The sequence below is a fragment of the Triticum dicoccoides genome, chromosome 3B, assembly GCF_002162155.2.
Source record: "Triticum dicoccoides isolate Atlit2015 ecotype Zavitan chromosome 3B, WEW_v2.0, whole genome shotgun sequence".
NCBI classification, from domain to species: Eukaryota; Viridiplantae; Streptophyta; class Magnoliopsida; order Poales; family Poaceae; genus Triticum; species Triticum dicoccoides.
The window spans coordinates 812,751,272-812,769,799 of record NC_041385.1 but is presented as its reverse complement, the minus strand read 5'-3'; positions in this window follow the sequence as shown (position 1 = coordinate 812,769,799).

Here is an 18,528-nt window from a genome sequence, read left to right as displayed (position 1 = left end):
GTTGAAAACCGCTTGTCATTTCCTTCTGCTCCTCGTTGGGTTCGACACTCTTACTTATCGAAAGGAATACTATAGATCCCCTACAGTTGTCGGTCATAAGACTGTTTTTTGGCGTCGTTGCCGGGGAGTGATGCTCCTTTGGTGAGTGGAATTTGGTAAGGAAAAATTTATATTACGTGCTGAAATTTATTGTCACTTGTTACTATGGAAAACCATCCTTTGAGGGGCTTGTTTGGGGTATCTTCACCCTGACTGGAAGAACAAAGATTTTCTCTTTAACCTACTGAACCTACTGAAAATATTAATTTTGAAATTCCTTTGGGTATGATAGAGAAACTGCTAGCTAATCCTTATGTAGGAGATGGAACATTAAATCCTCATATGCATCTAATCTATGTGGATGAAGTTTGTGGATTATTTAAGCATGCGGGTTTACCCGAGGATGAAGTCAAGAACAAGGTCTTCCCTTTATCTTTGAAGGGAAAGGCATTGGCATGGTATAGGCTATGCGATGATATTGGATCTTGGAATTAGAACCGATTGAAATTGGAATTTCATTAGAAGTTTTATCCTATGCATACGGTTCATCGTGATCGGAATTATATATATAATTTTTGTCCTTGTAAAGGAGAATGTATCGCTCAAGCTTGGTGGAGGATTAAGTCAATGTTGTATTCGTGACCCAATCATGAGCTCTCGAGAGAAATTATTATTCACAACTTTTATGCTCGGCTTTCTCGTAATGATCAATACATGCTCGATACTTCTTATACTGGTTCTTTTATGAAGAAGGCTATTGAATTCATATGGGATCTCTTGGGAAGAATTAAACGCAACTTCGAAGATTGGTAACTCGATGAAGGTAAGGAGTTAGGTACAAAACTTGAGTTTGATTGTGTTAAAACTTTCATCGATGCCGCTGCTTTTCATGAATTTAGCACTAAATATGGACTTGACTCTGAGATAGTATCCTCCTTTTGTGAATCATTCTCTACTCATGTTTATCTCCCTAAGGAGATGTGGTTTAAATATCATCCTCCCATTGAAAGAAAAATAGTAGAACCCATTGAAGCTAGAGAAGAAACCACTATTTATAATATTGATCGAGTTATTCCTACTACTTATATTGAGAAACAACCTTTTCCTGTTAGGACAAAAGAACATGCTAGAGCTTCAACCATGGTTAATAAAAGTTATATAGCAACACCTACACCCTCTGAACAAATTAAAGTTTAACCTAATGTTGCTATGGTTAAAGATCGCTTGCCTAAAAATATAGATGGGCATGTTATTTGTTTTTGTGATGAAGCTACTAGAATTGCTAAACCCGATAAATACGATAAACATAGCACTGTTATTGCCATGCCTGTTGTCTCTGTTAAAATAGGAGGTCATTGTTATCATGGCTTATGTGATTTGGGTGCTAGTGTGAGTGCAATCCCTTCTACCTTATATCAAGAAATTATGAATGATATTGCACCTGCTGAAATAGAAGATATTGATGTAACTATTAAGCTTTCTAATAGAGACACGGTTACACCATTTGGGATTGTTAGGGATGTTGATGTCTTGTGTCAGAAGATAAAATACCCTAACGATTTCCTAGTTTTGCGTTCCCCACAAGATGATTTTTGTCCTATTGTATTTGGCAGACCTTGCTTGAACACTGTCAATGCTAAGATTGACTGTGAGAAAGAAACTATTAGTGTAAGTTTTGGTGATGTGTATCATGAGTTTAATTTCTCTAAATTCCGTAGACAACCCTGTGATAAAGAATTGCCTTGTAAGGATGAAATAATTGGTCTTGCTTCTATTGTTGTGCCTCCTACTTATTCTTTAGAACAATATTTGCTAGACCAAGAAAATGATATGTTTATGAATGGAAGAAAGGAAATGGATGAGATATTCTTTAAACAAATGCCTATTCTGAAACACAACTTGCCTATTGAAACTCTTGGAGATCCTCTACCAGCCAAGAGTGATCTTGTGTTTGATCTTAAAAACTGCATGATATTCTGAAATATGCTTATCTTGATGAAAAGAAGATATATCCTGTTATTATTAGTGATAACCTTTCAAAGAATGCAGAGAAGAGATTATTGAAAACTCTAATGAAGCACAGTGCTGCTATCGGATATACTCTTGATGATCTTAAGGGCATTAGTTCCACTCTATGTTAGCATAAAATTAATATGGATCGCGACGCTAAACCAGTTGTTGCTCACCAGCGCCGGTTGAATCCTAAAATGAAGGAAGTGGTAAGAAATGAAACACTAAAGCTTCTGGAAGCAAGTATAATTTAGCCCATAGCTAATATTAGATGGGTTAGTCCTATTCATTGTGTCCCTAAGAAGTGAGGTATTACTATAGTCCCTAATGATAAAAATGAACTTATTCCACAAAGAATTATCAAAGGTTATAGAATGGTAATTGATTTTAGAAAACTAAATAAAGCTACTAGCAAAGATCATTATCCTCTGACATTCATTGATCAAATGTTAGAACGATTATCAAAACATACACATTTTTGATTTCTAGATGGATACTTCGGTTTTTCTCAAATACCTGTGTCACAAGAGGATCAAGAAAAAAATACTTTTACATGTCCTTTTGGTATCTTTGCTTATAGATATATAAGTTTTGGTTTACGCAATGCACTTTTGCTACCTTTCAAACATGCACGACTGCTATATTCTCTGACTTTTGTGAAAAGATTGTTGAGGTTTTCATGGATGATTTTTCCGTATATGGAACTTCTTTTAATGATTGCTTAAGTAACCTTGCACTACTTGGGAAAATCTTATAACAGGATTTTACCAGCAGTGAGTTTTAAATTAAGGCGCTGCTGCAATGTAGCAGTAGCGTGCTCCAGCAGAAACGCTGCCGAAATAAACATAGCAGTAGCGCGCCTCCTCTAAGCTCCGCTACTGCTATAATTCCCATGACCCTGCCGCGAAGCTAGTTATAGCAGCAGCGCGTTAATTTGGAGCACGCTACTACTAGGTAGTTTAGCAGTAGCGCATTTACCTTTAGAACGCTACTGCTAAAACTAGCTATCTCCCACCCCCCGCACTCTCCTGTATCCGATACACACTCACACTCACACTCACTCCATATCCTGTTGGAAATATGCCCTAGAGGCAACAATAAAATGGTTATTATTATATTTCCTTGTTCACGATAATTGTCTATTGTTCATGCTATAATTGTATTAAGTGGAAACCGTAATACATGTGTGAATACATAGACCACAACATGTCCCTAGTGAGCCTCTAGTTGACTAGCTCGTTGATCAATAGATGGTTATGGTTTCCTAACCATGGACTTTGGATGTCATTGATAACGGGATCACATCATTAGGAGAATGATGTGATGGACAAGACCCAATCCTAAGCATAGCACAAGATCGTATAGTTCGTTTGCTAAGAGCTTTTCTAATGTCAAGTATAATTTCCTTAGACCATAAGATTGTGCAACTCCCGGATACCGTAGGAATGCTTTGGGTGTGCCAAACGTCACAACGTAACTGGGTGGCTATAAAGGTGCACTACGGGTATCTCCGAAAGTGTCTGTTGGGTTGGCACGAATAGAGACTGGGATTTGTCACTCCGTGAGACGGAGAGGTATCTCTGGGCCCACTCGGTAATGCATCATCATAATGAGATCAATGTGACTAAGTAGTTAGTCGTGGGATCATGCATTACGGAACGAGTAAAGTGACTTGCCGGTAACGAGATTGAACGAGGTATTGGGATACCAGCGATCGAATCTCGGGCAAGTAACGTATCGATTGACAAAGGGAAATGTATACGGGATTGCTTGAATCCTTAACATCGTGGTTCATCCGATGAGATCATCATGGAACATGTGGGAGCCAACATGGGTATCCAGATCCCGCTGTTGGTTATTGGCCAGAGAGCTATCTCGGTCATGACTGCATGATTCCCGAACCCGTAGGGTCTACACACTTAAGGTTCGGTGACGCAAGAGTTGTTATGGGAATTAGTGTGCAGTTATCGAATGTTGTTCGGAGTGCCGGATGAGATCCCGGATGTCACGAGGAGTTCCAGAATGGTCCGGAGGTAAAGATTTATATATAGGAAGTCCTATTTTGGCCACCGGAAAATGTTCGGGATTTTTCGGTATTGTACCGGGAAGGTTCTAGAAGGTTCCGGAGTGGGGCCCACCTGCATGGGGGGACCCACATGAATGTGGGTAGTGGGGGCAAGGCCCCACACCCCTGGTCAAGGCGCACCAAGATCCCCCCTTAGAAGGAATAAGATCATATCCCGAAGGGATAAGATCAAGATCCCTAAAAAGGGGGGATAACAATCGGTGGGGAAGGAAATGATGGGATTTCTTTCCTTCCACCTTCGCTAACGCCCAAATGGACTTGGAGGGCCAGAAACCAGCCCCCTCCACCCCTATATATAGTGGGGAGGCACATGGGAGCTTCACCCTTGCCCCTGGCGCAGCCCTCCCCTCTCCAACTCCACCTCCTCCTCGGTAGTGCTTGGCGAAGCCCTGTCGGAGAACTGCAAGCTCCACCACCACGCCGTCGTGCTGCCGGAGCTCTCCCTCAACTTCTCCTATCCCCTTGCTGGATCAAGAAGGAGGAGGCGTCCCCGGGCTGTACGTGTGTTGAACGCGGAGGCGCCGTCCGTTCGGCGTTAGATCGGATCTTCCGCGCTTTGAATCACCGCGAGTACGACTCCCTCATCCGCATTCTTGTAACGCTTCTGCATCGTGATCTTCAAGGGTATGAAGATGCACTCATCCTATACCTCTCTTGTTGCTAGAATATCCATAGATTGATCTTGGTGTTGCGTAGAAAATTTTAAATTTCTGCTATGTTCCCCAACAGTGGCATCATGAGGTAGGTCTATTGTGAAGATTCTATGCACGAGTAGAACACAAGTAGTTGTGGGCATTGGTTTGTTCAATTTGCTTACGTTACTAGTCCTATCTTGTTTCGGCGGTATTGTCGGATGAAGCGGCCCAGACCGACCTTACACGTATGCTTACGTGAGACAGGTTCCACCGACTGACATGCACTTGTTGCATAAAGGTGGCTAGCGGGTGCCAGTCTCTCCCACTTTAGTCATATCGGATTCGATGAAAAGGGTCCTTATGAAGGGTAAATAGCAATTGGCATATCACCATTGTGGCTTTTGCATAGGTAAGAAATGTTCTTGCTAGAAACCCATAGCAGCCACGTAAAACATGCAACAACAATTAGAGGACGTCTAACTTGTTTTTGCAGGGTATGCTATGTGATGTGATATGGCCAAAAGGATGTGATGAATGGTATATATGTGATGTATGAGATTGATCATGTTATTGTAATAGGAATCATGACTTGCATGTCGATGAGTATGACAACTAGCAGGAGCCATAGGAGTTGTCTTAATTTATTGTATGACATGCGTGTCATTGAATAGTATGGCTCCTTCATGGACGTTCTTCCAGGTCGGCTCCGACTCCGATGAACATCTACGAACTCCATCTTGTTTGTCACGCCGGAACGCCAAGCTACGAACCTGATCTCTATTATCCAACTACTACAACTAGTAATGAATTTTACATAGAGTCACAAGTCGACACGCAGGTCATTATACAATATAATGACAGCACTTTGGCTCCTGCCGGCTGACAAACATGACACGCAGGCCACGTATAAATTACACACATGCATCACATACACATGAGCCATACTATTCACATCAAACCTGCAAAACAAAGTTGTGCGTAGAATCGCATTCTACCGGTTTGTGTGTCGGGTACGAAATACACGGCACTACGCACACGGCGGTCCCGATTGACAGAAAACATAGCCTCAACGATCCCCATGTGCAGTTGATCACATCAACCGTGCACATAGCCGATCTCATAAACAACAACAGACCTCATCTGCTGCCTCCACATATCTAATATGCATACGGTCTGAACCCAAATCCTATAGTAGAGGCTCTGATACCACTGTTGGGTTCTACCGTAGGGTGCGTCGACTGCAAATTAAAAATCCTACGCGCAAAACAACCAAGAACATCCTAGGGGAGATGGATCACAGATTGTTACCACTACACGCGCAGTGTCGTGCAGCGGAAGTAGAGTTGTGGCAGTGCGTCCGCGTGGATCGTATCCTCCTTGTCCGATGTCCCTCGAACAGCCGGTCGTCCGATCCCACGTACAAGTTCGCCGGAGCGGTGCAAGTGCACTGCCTCTAACGGTATCCGCGCGTGCGGGAGGAACACTGTGCGGCGGACTGCTATGTCCGATCACACAGTTGGCGGCAAGTGGAGGTGTCTATTCGCAACACATGCCTAGTCGTAGCGCCAAAGTGATCAACCGCATGACTATGCCGCACCCCCACTTTATATAGGCATCCGTCGCAGGCTTAACACTTGGGCCTCACACGGACCCTAAAGCCCAAAGTCTATTCGGTCACGTTCCTAGTCCAGTTCGGATCACATCCGACCAGTTTCCTACGAACCGACCTCGTAGGTTCCTTCCCTTAAGCGCGCGACCCCTTAGGTTCAAGAAGGCTTGCTTACAGTTCGGATCACCTCCGACCTGCACGGTTGGTAGCGGCCTCTAGCAAGGCGTGCCCACCACCAAGCAGACTATGAAGCTGGTTAGGCGAACCTGTACAACGTGTCATACTTCTGTTCCCTTTGCCGCACGATATATGTTGTCGGGCTCAAGGCGAGACTGTCATCCTTGTGCTAGCCCGGCCTCTTTCTCGTTCAAGTGATACCGACTACTATCCGGATTATCTCATAATCCTTGTCGCATGGCCATGCTTATCCTGGTCGGATCACCCGAGGGGCCCAGAGTATATCTCTCCTGATCAGAGGGGCAAATCCCATCTTGCTCGACCATGTCTCGCAGCATGGGACTGGACAAACCCAAAACCTACCTTTGTAACTACCCAGTCACGGAGTAGCGTTTGGTCAGCCCAAAGCAAGTCTGTCACCATCCCGAGTACATGCGTCAACTCAGGTCTTAGGACATAGAACGTATGTTGTACTAGAGATTCACAGATGACATATCGCCGCGTCTCATAGTTGAGTCTGTCCGACTCGGACCTTATCTCGACTCGGATCTGACTACGTCGAATCCGACCAGACCTTTCCAAGTCCATATTATCTGGTTAGCATCCAATGCTCCATGGCTAGTGAGACCAAGCCATCGACCGTGTCATATGCTAGTCTAGTCGGCTGCGCGTCCAGACAGTCCTTTCGACTAGGGACCTTTTAGGACAGTCATCATACAATGCATAGTTCCACAAACAAGTCACGTAGTTGCTGATACACATCATTGATAATGTCCAAGGACTATCTTTATTCATAAACACATAGGAAATATCATCATACATGATTGCCTCTAGGGCATATCTCCAACAAATAGCACAAGCACGGTCATAATACCTTAGAATCGGGGCAGTTATTGCATAAGCCCTTTGGCCCTTTCTCTCGGTTCCCCTCCCCAGCATGATCCGCACGCACGTGAATAGCAAAATCAAGTGCTTCTTTCCTGCGCATGCATTTTTGTTTCTGTTGTGCCACTCATCGCTCCAATCAAGGATAGATTTATTCCTGGCAATAGCTTGCATGCTTCATTAATTCTCTAATATTACAGCCCTCTAAATTTGGACGGTGGACGCGACTGAGTCGGAGTCTAGAAATAGACTTAATTGTTTTCCTAATTATTTGTTGCATGCTATCTATAGTAGAAGGATGCATGTCTCACGAGTGGGTGCATGGATGAGGAATTGCTAATGTGGTAGGCTGATGACATGGATAGTGTGCATGCTAAGAGAATTCCTAGAAGTGAGGATCAACTTCTTAAGAATGTTAGATTTGATTTACATATTATTGATAGAAAGCGAGCTGAGAACCTCGTAGCAGACAACTTGTCTAGGTTAGAAAATATTCTTGATAACCCAGTACCTATTGATGATAGCTATCCTGATGAGCAATTAACTATCATAAATGCTTCTCGCAGTACTCCATGGTATGCAGACTATGCTAATTATATTGTTGCTAAATTTGTAGCACCTAGTTTCACATACCAACAAAAGAAAAAGTTTTTCTTTAATTTAAGACATTCTTTCTGGGATGACCCACACATTTATAAAGAAGTAGATGGTGCTATTAGTCGTTGTGTACCTGAACACGAACAAGAACAAATTTTATGCAAGTGTCACTCCGACGCTTACGGAGGACACCGCGCTGGAGATAGAACTGCACACAATGTATTACAATCTGGTTTTTATTGGCCTACTCTTTTCAAATATGCTCATAAGTTTGTCTTCTCTTGTGATGAATGCCAAAGAACTGGAACCATGAGTAGACATCAGGAAATGCCTATCGACCTTGATGACATTTTGCAGGCCTTGTGGCGCAACATTTGTAGAGAAAAACGATACATATCGGCTTGGTCACCAACTGCGCCAAAAGCCTTGTGGCGCCCATTCGTTGCGGCAATATTGACCTTGATGACATTTTGCAGGCCTTTCCGGCGGTTCGGACTACCTTCCCCATGCGATATCTTGGTCTTCCGCTGTCGGTCACAAGACTAAAGCCTATCCACTTTCAGTATTTGGAGGACAAGGTGGCCGGAAAAGCTTCCACCTTGGTCGGCTATGCATGTGGCTACGCCGGGGCGCATTGTTTTGGTCGAGGCTATGCTCACTGCCATTGCCATGTACCACCTCACGCCTCTTGACCTTTTGGTTGATGTGATGAAGAAGATCGATAGCCTGCGGTGTGCCTACCTTTGGGCGGGTTGTGATAAGGTGGCCGGCGGAAAGTTCAAGGTTAATTGGGACCTCGTCTGCAAGCCCAAGATTTATGAGGGACTAGGAGTGCTCAACATCCAGAAATTCGTGACCGCCCTACGCTTGCGCTGGCTCTGGTACGAATGGGATGATCCACCTCAGACTTGGTCTGGCACCGGAACACCTTGTACTAGCAACGACAAAGATCTCTTCGCTGCTGCCACACGGGTGTGCATCGGAGATGGAAGCAAAGCTAAGTTCTGGGAATCTCCATGGCTGGACGGCCTCCGGCCTAAAGACATTGTGCCAAAAAAATTTGAGCTGTCAAAAAAGAAAACATGCCTGGTCAGGAAAGCTCTTGACAACAACCTTTGGATCAGCCAGATTGACACTCAGCAGGGACTAACCTTGGCCCATATTCAGGAATTTGCAACCCTTTGGGAGATGCTTGCTGATGTAATCCTCAACCAGGGAAGACTGGACACCATAACCCGGAAGTTCACAAACAGTGGCGAGTACACTGCCTCCTTAGCTTACATGGCACAATTTACCGGTCTCTCCTTTTGTCCAATCAATGCTGCAATCTGGAAGATGTGGGCTCCACCGAAATGCAAATTTTTTGCTTGGTTGATCTTCCAAAATCGTGTTTGGACAGCTGATCATTTACTACGACGAGGCTGGCTAAGCTGCAATTTGTGCCCTCTCTGCATGCAAGTGCAAGAATCTGCTTCCCACCTCCTATTCCAATGTAGGTTCACCGTCTGGATTTGGACTGAAATTTGCACTTGGCTTGGCATCCTTGACTCCTCGCCAACGATTTGGCGTCATGAAGACTCAGTTAGAGATTGGTGGCTCAAGGCGGTTAATGACGGAGGTCGCTGCAGGAAGGCCATTGCCTCCTTGATGATGCTTGTCTCGTGGGAAGTTTGGAAGGAGCGCAACACAAGATATTTTTCAAAATGTATCCGCCCCAACCTCCATAGTTATCGCTAAAATCAAAGAGGAGGCCCATCTTTGGTCATTGGCGGGAGCCAAGCAGCTTAGTACTATTATGTCGCGAGAGTATACCTTTTTCTTTTTGCTGCCTCACGGCTTATGTCTAAACCTTCTTCTTAATCAATGAAAATGGCAAGTCTTTTGCCTTGTTTCAAAAAAACATTATACATATATATCAGTCATGCTTTCAATATGTAGTCCCCAATTTTAGCCGTAAATTTCTACAAAAATAAAACTATATATTGAGTGAGAGGATGAGGGAGTACCTGCTGTAATTATTAAAGACGTCAACAATGCCAGCGACGGATAAACTATTTCTTATCCGGCAGCCAGATGTACTTGCGGCAATCTTCTGCTTGCAAATAAATTGGACTTCGCTCGTGTGTGCAGCACGAACCTGCCGGAAGGAAGTAGTTGTGCATATGCAACCAGGAACACAAGTGTATTTCCGTATTAGGAGGAAAACTTTTAGTCTATGGAGACATATGCACCCTATATGGGAAAAAATTAGTAATTCAACAAAAAGTCAAAAATTCCTGAAAATATTTTTGAAATAAACTTGACCTTATATTGTACTCATGAGAAAAAAATCCACGAAAAAAAATATCCCTTTGGCTTCTTTTCAAGGAAGACAAATTTTTGGCTAAAATAGTGTGAATAGTGACCTATAATAGCAAATAAATTTTGTCTTTTTTGCTGTGAGGTCAACTTTTGTTTTTTTCGTAAAGATTTATATACTAGTGCAAAAGTAAATCAAGTATTTTGTCAAAATAGTTCTTACCTATTTTGACTTTTTATTAAAATACTAAAAATAAATCCGCATATAGGATGCATATACAACCAGGAACACAAGTGTATTTCCCTACTAGCCTAGGGCATTGCTGTGAAAAGGATCAAAGATGTGTAGAGACAGAAAACTGTGGAGAAAGGATTTGTATATAGCATCTTCTAGAAAATAATCTGCAGACACAGAACAACCCTACTGTTACTTAAAAACTATAGAATAATCCTAGAGATTCAAAAATACTTGCATATAGCATCTTATTCTATTGGAAAAAGAAACCACACAAAACAGTAGCTACTGTTACCGGGAGTGTACAATATGTGATGTATTGTGTTTCCTAAATTCACTACCTTTAGTCTTGCTCCCGACAATATGATGTTAGGCTCTCTATATAAATCAATCATTTATCAACTACAAATCCCCACAATGATATGGAAAGAAATAACAATTGCATAGGTATTTCTTTAAATATTATCTCAAACACATCGCGAGCAGGTCCAAGTTCTATCAGTTAGACGGAGGAGACATGATTAGAATTTTGTATAGGAAAGGGCCATGATGCAAATATTGGTCCTGTTACGCCAGAAGGACTAAAGAATGCACCTAGAAGTCAGATTTGGCCCACATCAAGTCGTTTACAACAAACTCAGATTGCTGCCAGCATATGCATCGTGGGCATCATGTCCTTGCACTGATGTTTCTCCTCACATCATAGTCATACGCCATGATGAATATGTATGATGCATCTCCAAGACATGACCCTTCTTCTTCCTTCCATCCTTCTTTGTGATCTGATCTGTATCAGATTTTTCTATGGACTGGACCACGATGATGCGAGGCGATGGGTGACTGCTACTGCCATGTAACGCCAGAAGGAATCAGCAACGCCGAGTTGACTGATGAGAAGTACATGGAGAGAGACGGACACAGCAGGTATCGCTTTCAGGGCATCATGTCCTTGAACTGATGTTTCTCCTCGCATCATAGTCATACGCCATGATGAACATGTTTGATGCATCTCTAAGACATGACCCTTCTTCTTGCTCCCATCCTCCTTTGTGATCTGATCCGTATCAGAATTTGTCTATGTACTGGACAGCGATGATGCGAGGCGACTGGTGACTGCTGCTGCCATCTAACTTCACAAGGAATCCGCAACGCTGAGTCGACCGAGGAGAACAACTTGGAGAGAGACGGACACAGCCGGTATCGTTTTCAGTTGCATCAGATGCAGCAGTAGGCAGCCGCGCAGCAGGTATCGCTTTCAGGGCATCATGTCCTTGCACTGATGTTTCTCCTTGCATCATAGTCATACGCCGCCACCCAGGGCGACGCCAGGGGGACCAACTGAGAAGTCAGAGCTCCCTCCCGACCCCCTCGCGCCGCCACCCAGGGCGACGCCGGGGGGACAAACTCTTCACGCCGCCAGCCCCCCCGAGAGGCAGATCTCTGCCGCCGCTGCCGCCGGCACTGGCCGCGGTGGTGGCGGCGCACGACGCCTAAAGGGCTAGGGCAGGCGGGAAGCGACGGATCTCCCATCAGGCTGTTGGGGAGCCTCGTGCGGGATGTCTTTGTGCGGCAGCCACGGCGGCGTCCTGGCTGTGCGGCGGCAGCCGGCAAACCCAGGGCTGGCGAGGTCCTCTGGTGGGATTCTTCGCTATGCGATGAGCGGCGGCAGTGGCCGTGGATCTGGCGTCCCGGCCAGATCCGTCGTGGTTCGTCTATGGCCGTCCGGCTGCGCGTGATGGGGCCGGGGTGGGGCGGCGGTGGTCCTCAACCGGCTTTCCGACGACACCATATATCTACACCGTGTGGGTGTGCTCCGATCCATGCAGCGGCGAGATCGTGGTGGCGCTACTTTCGAACAAAATCGGGCCGACTTCGGTCATGGCGGACGATGATGGCGTCTCCGACGCCCTCTGTTGAGGCATCGTCGTTGCAAACTGCGTCAACATGATCGGGATGTTCCGGGGGAAACCCTAGATCTGGGTCTATCGGATCGGACGATGACGGTGCCTTCGGTGTCGTGCTCCCTCCTGAGGGCATCGGTTTGGAGCAGGAGCTGGCTGGAGGGGACGAGGAGGAGCGGTGTTTCATCTACCGCAAGGCCGACGACGGATCCCGGCCGCATGGCGATGCGGAGTTTCGGTGATGGGCACGTATGGATGGATACGTGCAGGATGGTGGCGTTGTCTGGAACCGTGGTGGCGTCGACAGCAGCTAGACCGGGCAAGGTAGATGCAGCAGTACAGTACTGAAGATGGATTGATGGCAGATGGCTGTGGCGGCCTCATACTCGGCAGGTGTCCTGGTTGAGGAGTGCGTCCGACTGGTGGGTGCCCCATCCCCGTCAGGCGTCCTAATTGGGACCTTAGGTCTTAGAATTTAGGTTTGGCCGTGAGGTCTGTTTGGTATTAGGCCCAGACTACCAGCATCTCTTCATCAACGGGATAGGAGTAGCGACAGATGTTGCCTACACAGTGGCTTTAGTCTTAATGTTGTATAGCTTTGTAAGATCTTGTGTGAATAATTAATAAAGTGGCTGCATGCATCATCCAGATGCAGAGGCCGGGGGTCCTCCTCCATTTAAAAAAAAATCATAGTCATACGCCATGATGAACATTTATGATGCATCTCCAAGACATTACCCTTCTTCTTTCTCCCATCCTCCTATGTGATCTGATCCGTATCAGATTTTGTCTATGGCCTGGACTGCGATGATGCGAGGCGACTGGTGACTGCTGCGGCCATGTAACGCCAGAAGGAATAAGCAACGCTGAGTCGACCGAGGAGAACAACATGGAGAGGGACGGACACAGCCGGTATCACTTTCGTTTGCGTTGGAGGCAGCAGAAGGCAGCCCTGCAGGAGGAAATATCACGACCTATAGGGCTGTACATTGAAAACCCTATGCTACTCTTTTTTTGTGTGTGGTGTACCGCAAGCAGCTCGTGTACCTTCTGTTTTTTAGCATGAGGAAGGAGAGCAACGTACCTTAAGCATATGCGTAACGTGGCTAGCTCTGTTTCCTTACAATTCTAACCGGAAATCAAAACATCTTTTTTTTTACAAATCTAATTAAGCATGTACGTGTCCTTCTCATCCACGTGATTGCACTATTCTATCTTAGGTACATTTACGTGACAGATTTTATTTTCTTTGAGGGAACGTGACAGATTTCTCATGTGCTAAACAATACATGCATGTACAAAGTATATGTAACATAAAATCTTTAAATCTCAGCTGTTTATATAAAAAAATTATTGGCCTTCATAATTTAATCTGTGTGGATGAACGAGATGGCTTGTTTGACTTTTGTTATATATATATAATAGATAGATAGATGTCCATTGGTGAAGAGATATGCTGACACTATTCAGAGCTCATTCCCTATATTTGAGTCAATAACTGCATTTATAAGCATAGTGAATATAATTCAAATTTGAACTACAAGTACGTGAAATAGTGCACATAAATTGTTTGAAAATTCATATTTAGTGTCATGACTATATTTGTATCCCTCGTACAAGAATTATATATAATTTTGAAAGATCTATGTGGCAAGAGTCAAGGAGATACATGGTGTTCCTTGGTATTGTACTTCTATAAAAATTGAATCAAGTCTGAAAAATATGAAACTTGTCATGGTGTCACGATATGACCTCAATATGTTGTGGTAAACGTTTCAGAAGATTTGACAAATGTTTCGATAACACTCATAAGAAATACCCCAATTGCAAGAAAACACACATGTGTGTGCTGAATTCTTATTTGTGAAGTGATAGAAGCATTGGATTTATGACATGGCATTCATCCTTCCGTTCACACATCCTTTGATCTGATCCAACCTGTCTCTCTCCAAATTACCAAGGAAAGTACATAATATTTATCCTATTTTGCATAAGGTGTAAAATCACGCGATTTAGCTGAAAACTTGCTGGAGAAGTTATGAATTCAACCATGGAATTTTAGTTTCTTTATCAGATTGTAAAAGTATGCAAACGTATTATGGAGGCAGACCACAAAAATAAAACGTAGCATCCAACTTCAGTGCTACTTTTTAAGCAAGAACATATTTGTACAGTTGTTAATAATTAGTATGGAACAAATGTAATCATTTTTAGATATTTTGTAAAGTTTGCCGCCCGCAATAAGATGCATTTTCGGGCGCACTGAAAAATCTCACGGTCATGGACTTCATACCAATGATGAAAACAGGAAAGCTAACATTTTGTGTGCCGAAAGGAAGCTAAACTAGACACCAACCCCACAACCCACTCTCGCGAATCACTCGTCTCCTCCTCCCCATCACTGCCACCACCACCCACCGGCGACCTCGCGCCTGCGGCCGGCCTTCTCCCCAACCAGTGCCGCTACGACCCTCTCCCCTCTTCCATCCCCACCTTCTCTACCTAGGCTTCCTAGGCCAGATCGAGCTGTCCAGGCGGTGGGCATGGCGCTCCTCGATCCACGGGTGTGGTCCCACATCCGAGCCGTGATCAAGGGCCTCGAGAGTCTGGAGAGGTTGAATGACGAGCGTGCTGGGACAAACCCGGTCCGGCGACGAACGATGAGTAGCCTCCAGCGACTCAAACGTAGGACGAACCTCTTTCGCGCACTCGCTCGGTCGGAGATGAAAGAAGGGAGTATTTAACCAAAAACTACCACAATTCGCGAAAACGTGACAGAAAACTACCATTTTACGATTTTGTCCCGAAAACTACCACTTTTTTAATAATCCGTGGCAAAAAACTACCAAGTGTGAAAACTGCACGCTTTGCCTGGGTTAAACCCGAATCTGACTACCCGACCCCACACATAAGCGGGCTAAAAATGCAATTGGGTCCCTAGTTTTTTTTTAAAAAAAAAGCAATCCAGTCCGAGGTCAGCCCGAGGTCGCATATCTTCACCGCGCCCTCGCTGCCGACGAGGACGATGCCGCGCTCGTGCATCCTCGCGGCGCCGCTCAGGAGCTGCCGCATGACGCGACGCGTCTCCTCCTCCGTGAACGGCCGGCGGCGAGCGCGCAGGACGTGGCCGAGGCTCGGGCCGACGTGCTCCAGGACGAGGCTGCACTGCCCGCTGCGGAGGTCCCGCGCGATGCCGTGCAAGCCGACGACTGAGGGGTGGCCGCGGCACGCCGCGAGGTAGCACGCCTCGCGCAGCAGGTCGTGGTGGAGCGCGTGTGCACGGTGGCGCCTCCTCTTGCCGCCGTCAGGTGAGCGGACCAGGAACTTGAGGGCGACGTCCTCTCCAGTGGCGCGGTGGCGCGCCTTGACGACGACGCCGAAGTTGCTTGGGCGCGAGGCGGTGCAGGACCGAGGGGGCCTGGCGGAGGAGCTTGGCGAGGCGGCGGAGGGAGCCGGAGAGCGGCGGCGGCGGCGAGGGCCTGGAGCGGTCGGCCTGCAAGGACTGGATTGCTTTTTTTAAGAAAAACTAGAGACCTGATTGCATTTTTAGCCCGCTTATGTGTGGGGTCGGGCAGTCAGATTCGGGTTTAACCCAGGCAAAGCGAGCAGTTTTCACACTTGGTAGTTTTTTGCCACGGATTAATAAAAAAGTGGTAGTTTTCGGGACAAAATCGTAAAGTGGTAGTTTTCTGTCACGTTTCCGCGAATTGCGGTAGTTTTTGTTAAATACTCGAAAGAAGGAGGACAACACAGTGGATTTTTTCAAGCAACAAACGCTGCCGCACGAACAACGCGGCGCCTCGGCCGCCGCACGGCCTATTCTTATCTTCTGGGCACATACCACACACATACAATATACAGAGGAGGTTTTATAGGCGGGCGCTCAACCGAGGCTGCGTGCATGGCCAACGCACTCGACGCGCTCGTACACGGCAGGCGCGGCTGAGCGAACGGATCGCTACACCTGCAATGCCACTCGCGCTAACTGCCTCCACGCACGCACACACGCCACGCACGCACCAAACCATCGTGACGCACACATGTATGCACGCCCGACTAACAAATCTGGAGTCTAACCAACCTACGTGCATGATTGATCCTAAAAAAAACCTACGTGCATGACACACACACGACCTAATCACCTTATCCTAACAGAGCGTCCACTGGTTCCTCCGTCCGCGTGGTTTTGCACGACCAACAGTAAATGAATATCGGCTTCCCTCCTTCGAGCATGAAGGCACGTACTCCCTCCGTCCGCAAATACTTGTCTTCAAAATAAATAAAAAAGGATGTATCTAGATGTATTTTAGTTCTAGATACATCTTTTTTGTCTATTTTGATGACAAATATTTTCGGACGGAGGGAGTACTACTTATCTGATCTCCGAGTGCTCGCTCTCCCTCAGTTCCTTACTCCCCAGCTCAAATCCATGCTCATAGGACCACCGCATCATCTGTTCGCCTCCACCGATATCCATCTCGATCTCTCCCCGCTGGTACCGTTGAAGGTGGAGATGTGGGTTGCATGGCGGCCGACGCTGCTGCGAGCTCCGCCTCCACGCGTCTTCCGCTCTCCCTAGCTGACCAGCAACTTGCTGCAAGGATCCTCAATTTGGAATTACCATGGTGGAGATAGGCTGGAAGTGGTCATATATGAGCTAGTACAACTGAGATGAGACGAAGACGTACACGTATTATTCAACTATAAATATGCCATCTATGTTCTTACTGGAGTACTTGTTAGTTGTTACATACTCCAAACAAAACTAAAACCAGAGCATCCAAGGAAATAATTAGTATCTCATCTTTATGGTGAGAAACACCAATGACTTGGACTTGGCATTCCTCGCGGCGTCTGTGTTGCTCCTCCTGGGGCCAGTTTTGCCCGATTATCCACTGATTAGAACACCCAGTTAGCAGCTATGCTGCTATAAATAGTAACCGATTAAGAAGACTAGTTAGCCTCCGTGCTACTGTTAGTTCCACGCATGTGACTCTGTGATTGCCATTTTTCCTTGTCGTCTCTTTTTTTGTTGATCCAAAGTCAATTCCTTGCAATATGTGTTTTCTAATTTGGATGAAGTTTCTGTAAGTTACTCACCCATGTAATTAGTTGTACTAGTCGTCAACCCATGCAACACATAATATATTGTAATAATGGTATGTCAATGCAATTTTGTATACCTTTGTTCTCATGAAAAGAACTTAAAGGTTTGAAAAACCCTTTGTTCAGGTCTTTCTGTCCATTTCTTTCGAGTGAGGTGGAGGTAGTGATTTCTTTTAAAGCAATGGAAAGAGAGACTGAATGGAAAATTAAATCCACGACATCCATCACCTTGTGTGGATTTGTATGTTGTCTAAAATTAATTCTCCTCCATGTTTTGAGAATGTTCACGGTTGTGATTTCATTAACTTGCAATCCAAGAAAAAAGACAAATCATTAAGATGGTTTAGACGGCAAGTAAATGGCAACAATGTCCAGTGTGAATATCAACAAAGTATAGTTAAACCTAAATACCGCACCCTTTCATATTTTCTTTCATGTTGACCAAGTTATTTTTAAATTCTCTGTTATGACATGTGTTGAAAATAAGGTGAGATCCACCTTTTAATTTATTGAAAAGAAAGTGAATGGCCTCTAATGGATTAGTCACCCCTTGTAGATCACAAAGGCGTATAAGTCAAGACATCCTTGAAGGGGCTAGCGAAGGTGAGTAGTGGCAATAACATGGCAAATAATCTGTCCTAGTTGGACTGAATACAAACAATCAGGCCTTGTTTGGTTGCAAGGTTTCCCGGGTGATCCCCGCTGTTTCCCCGGGTCGAAGAACCACGGGCCGAGTTGGCCCAGGGAAATCGAGCTGGTCATTTGGACCGCATCCTTCGAGGGTTAACCCTGCCCGACCCACGTCTTTACCACGGGGAGGAAAGCCACGACTCGAGAGGTTGGGGAGGAAAGCCACGCCGCCAGCCTCGAGCGAGAGACGACCGAACGGTGTGCCGTCGGCCAAGATCCGGTGCCCCACCTCCTCCGCCCCCGAGCTACTCCGCCGGCGA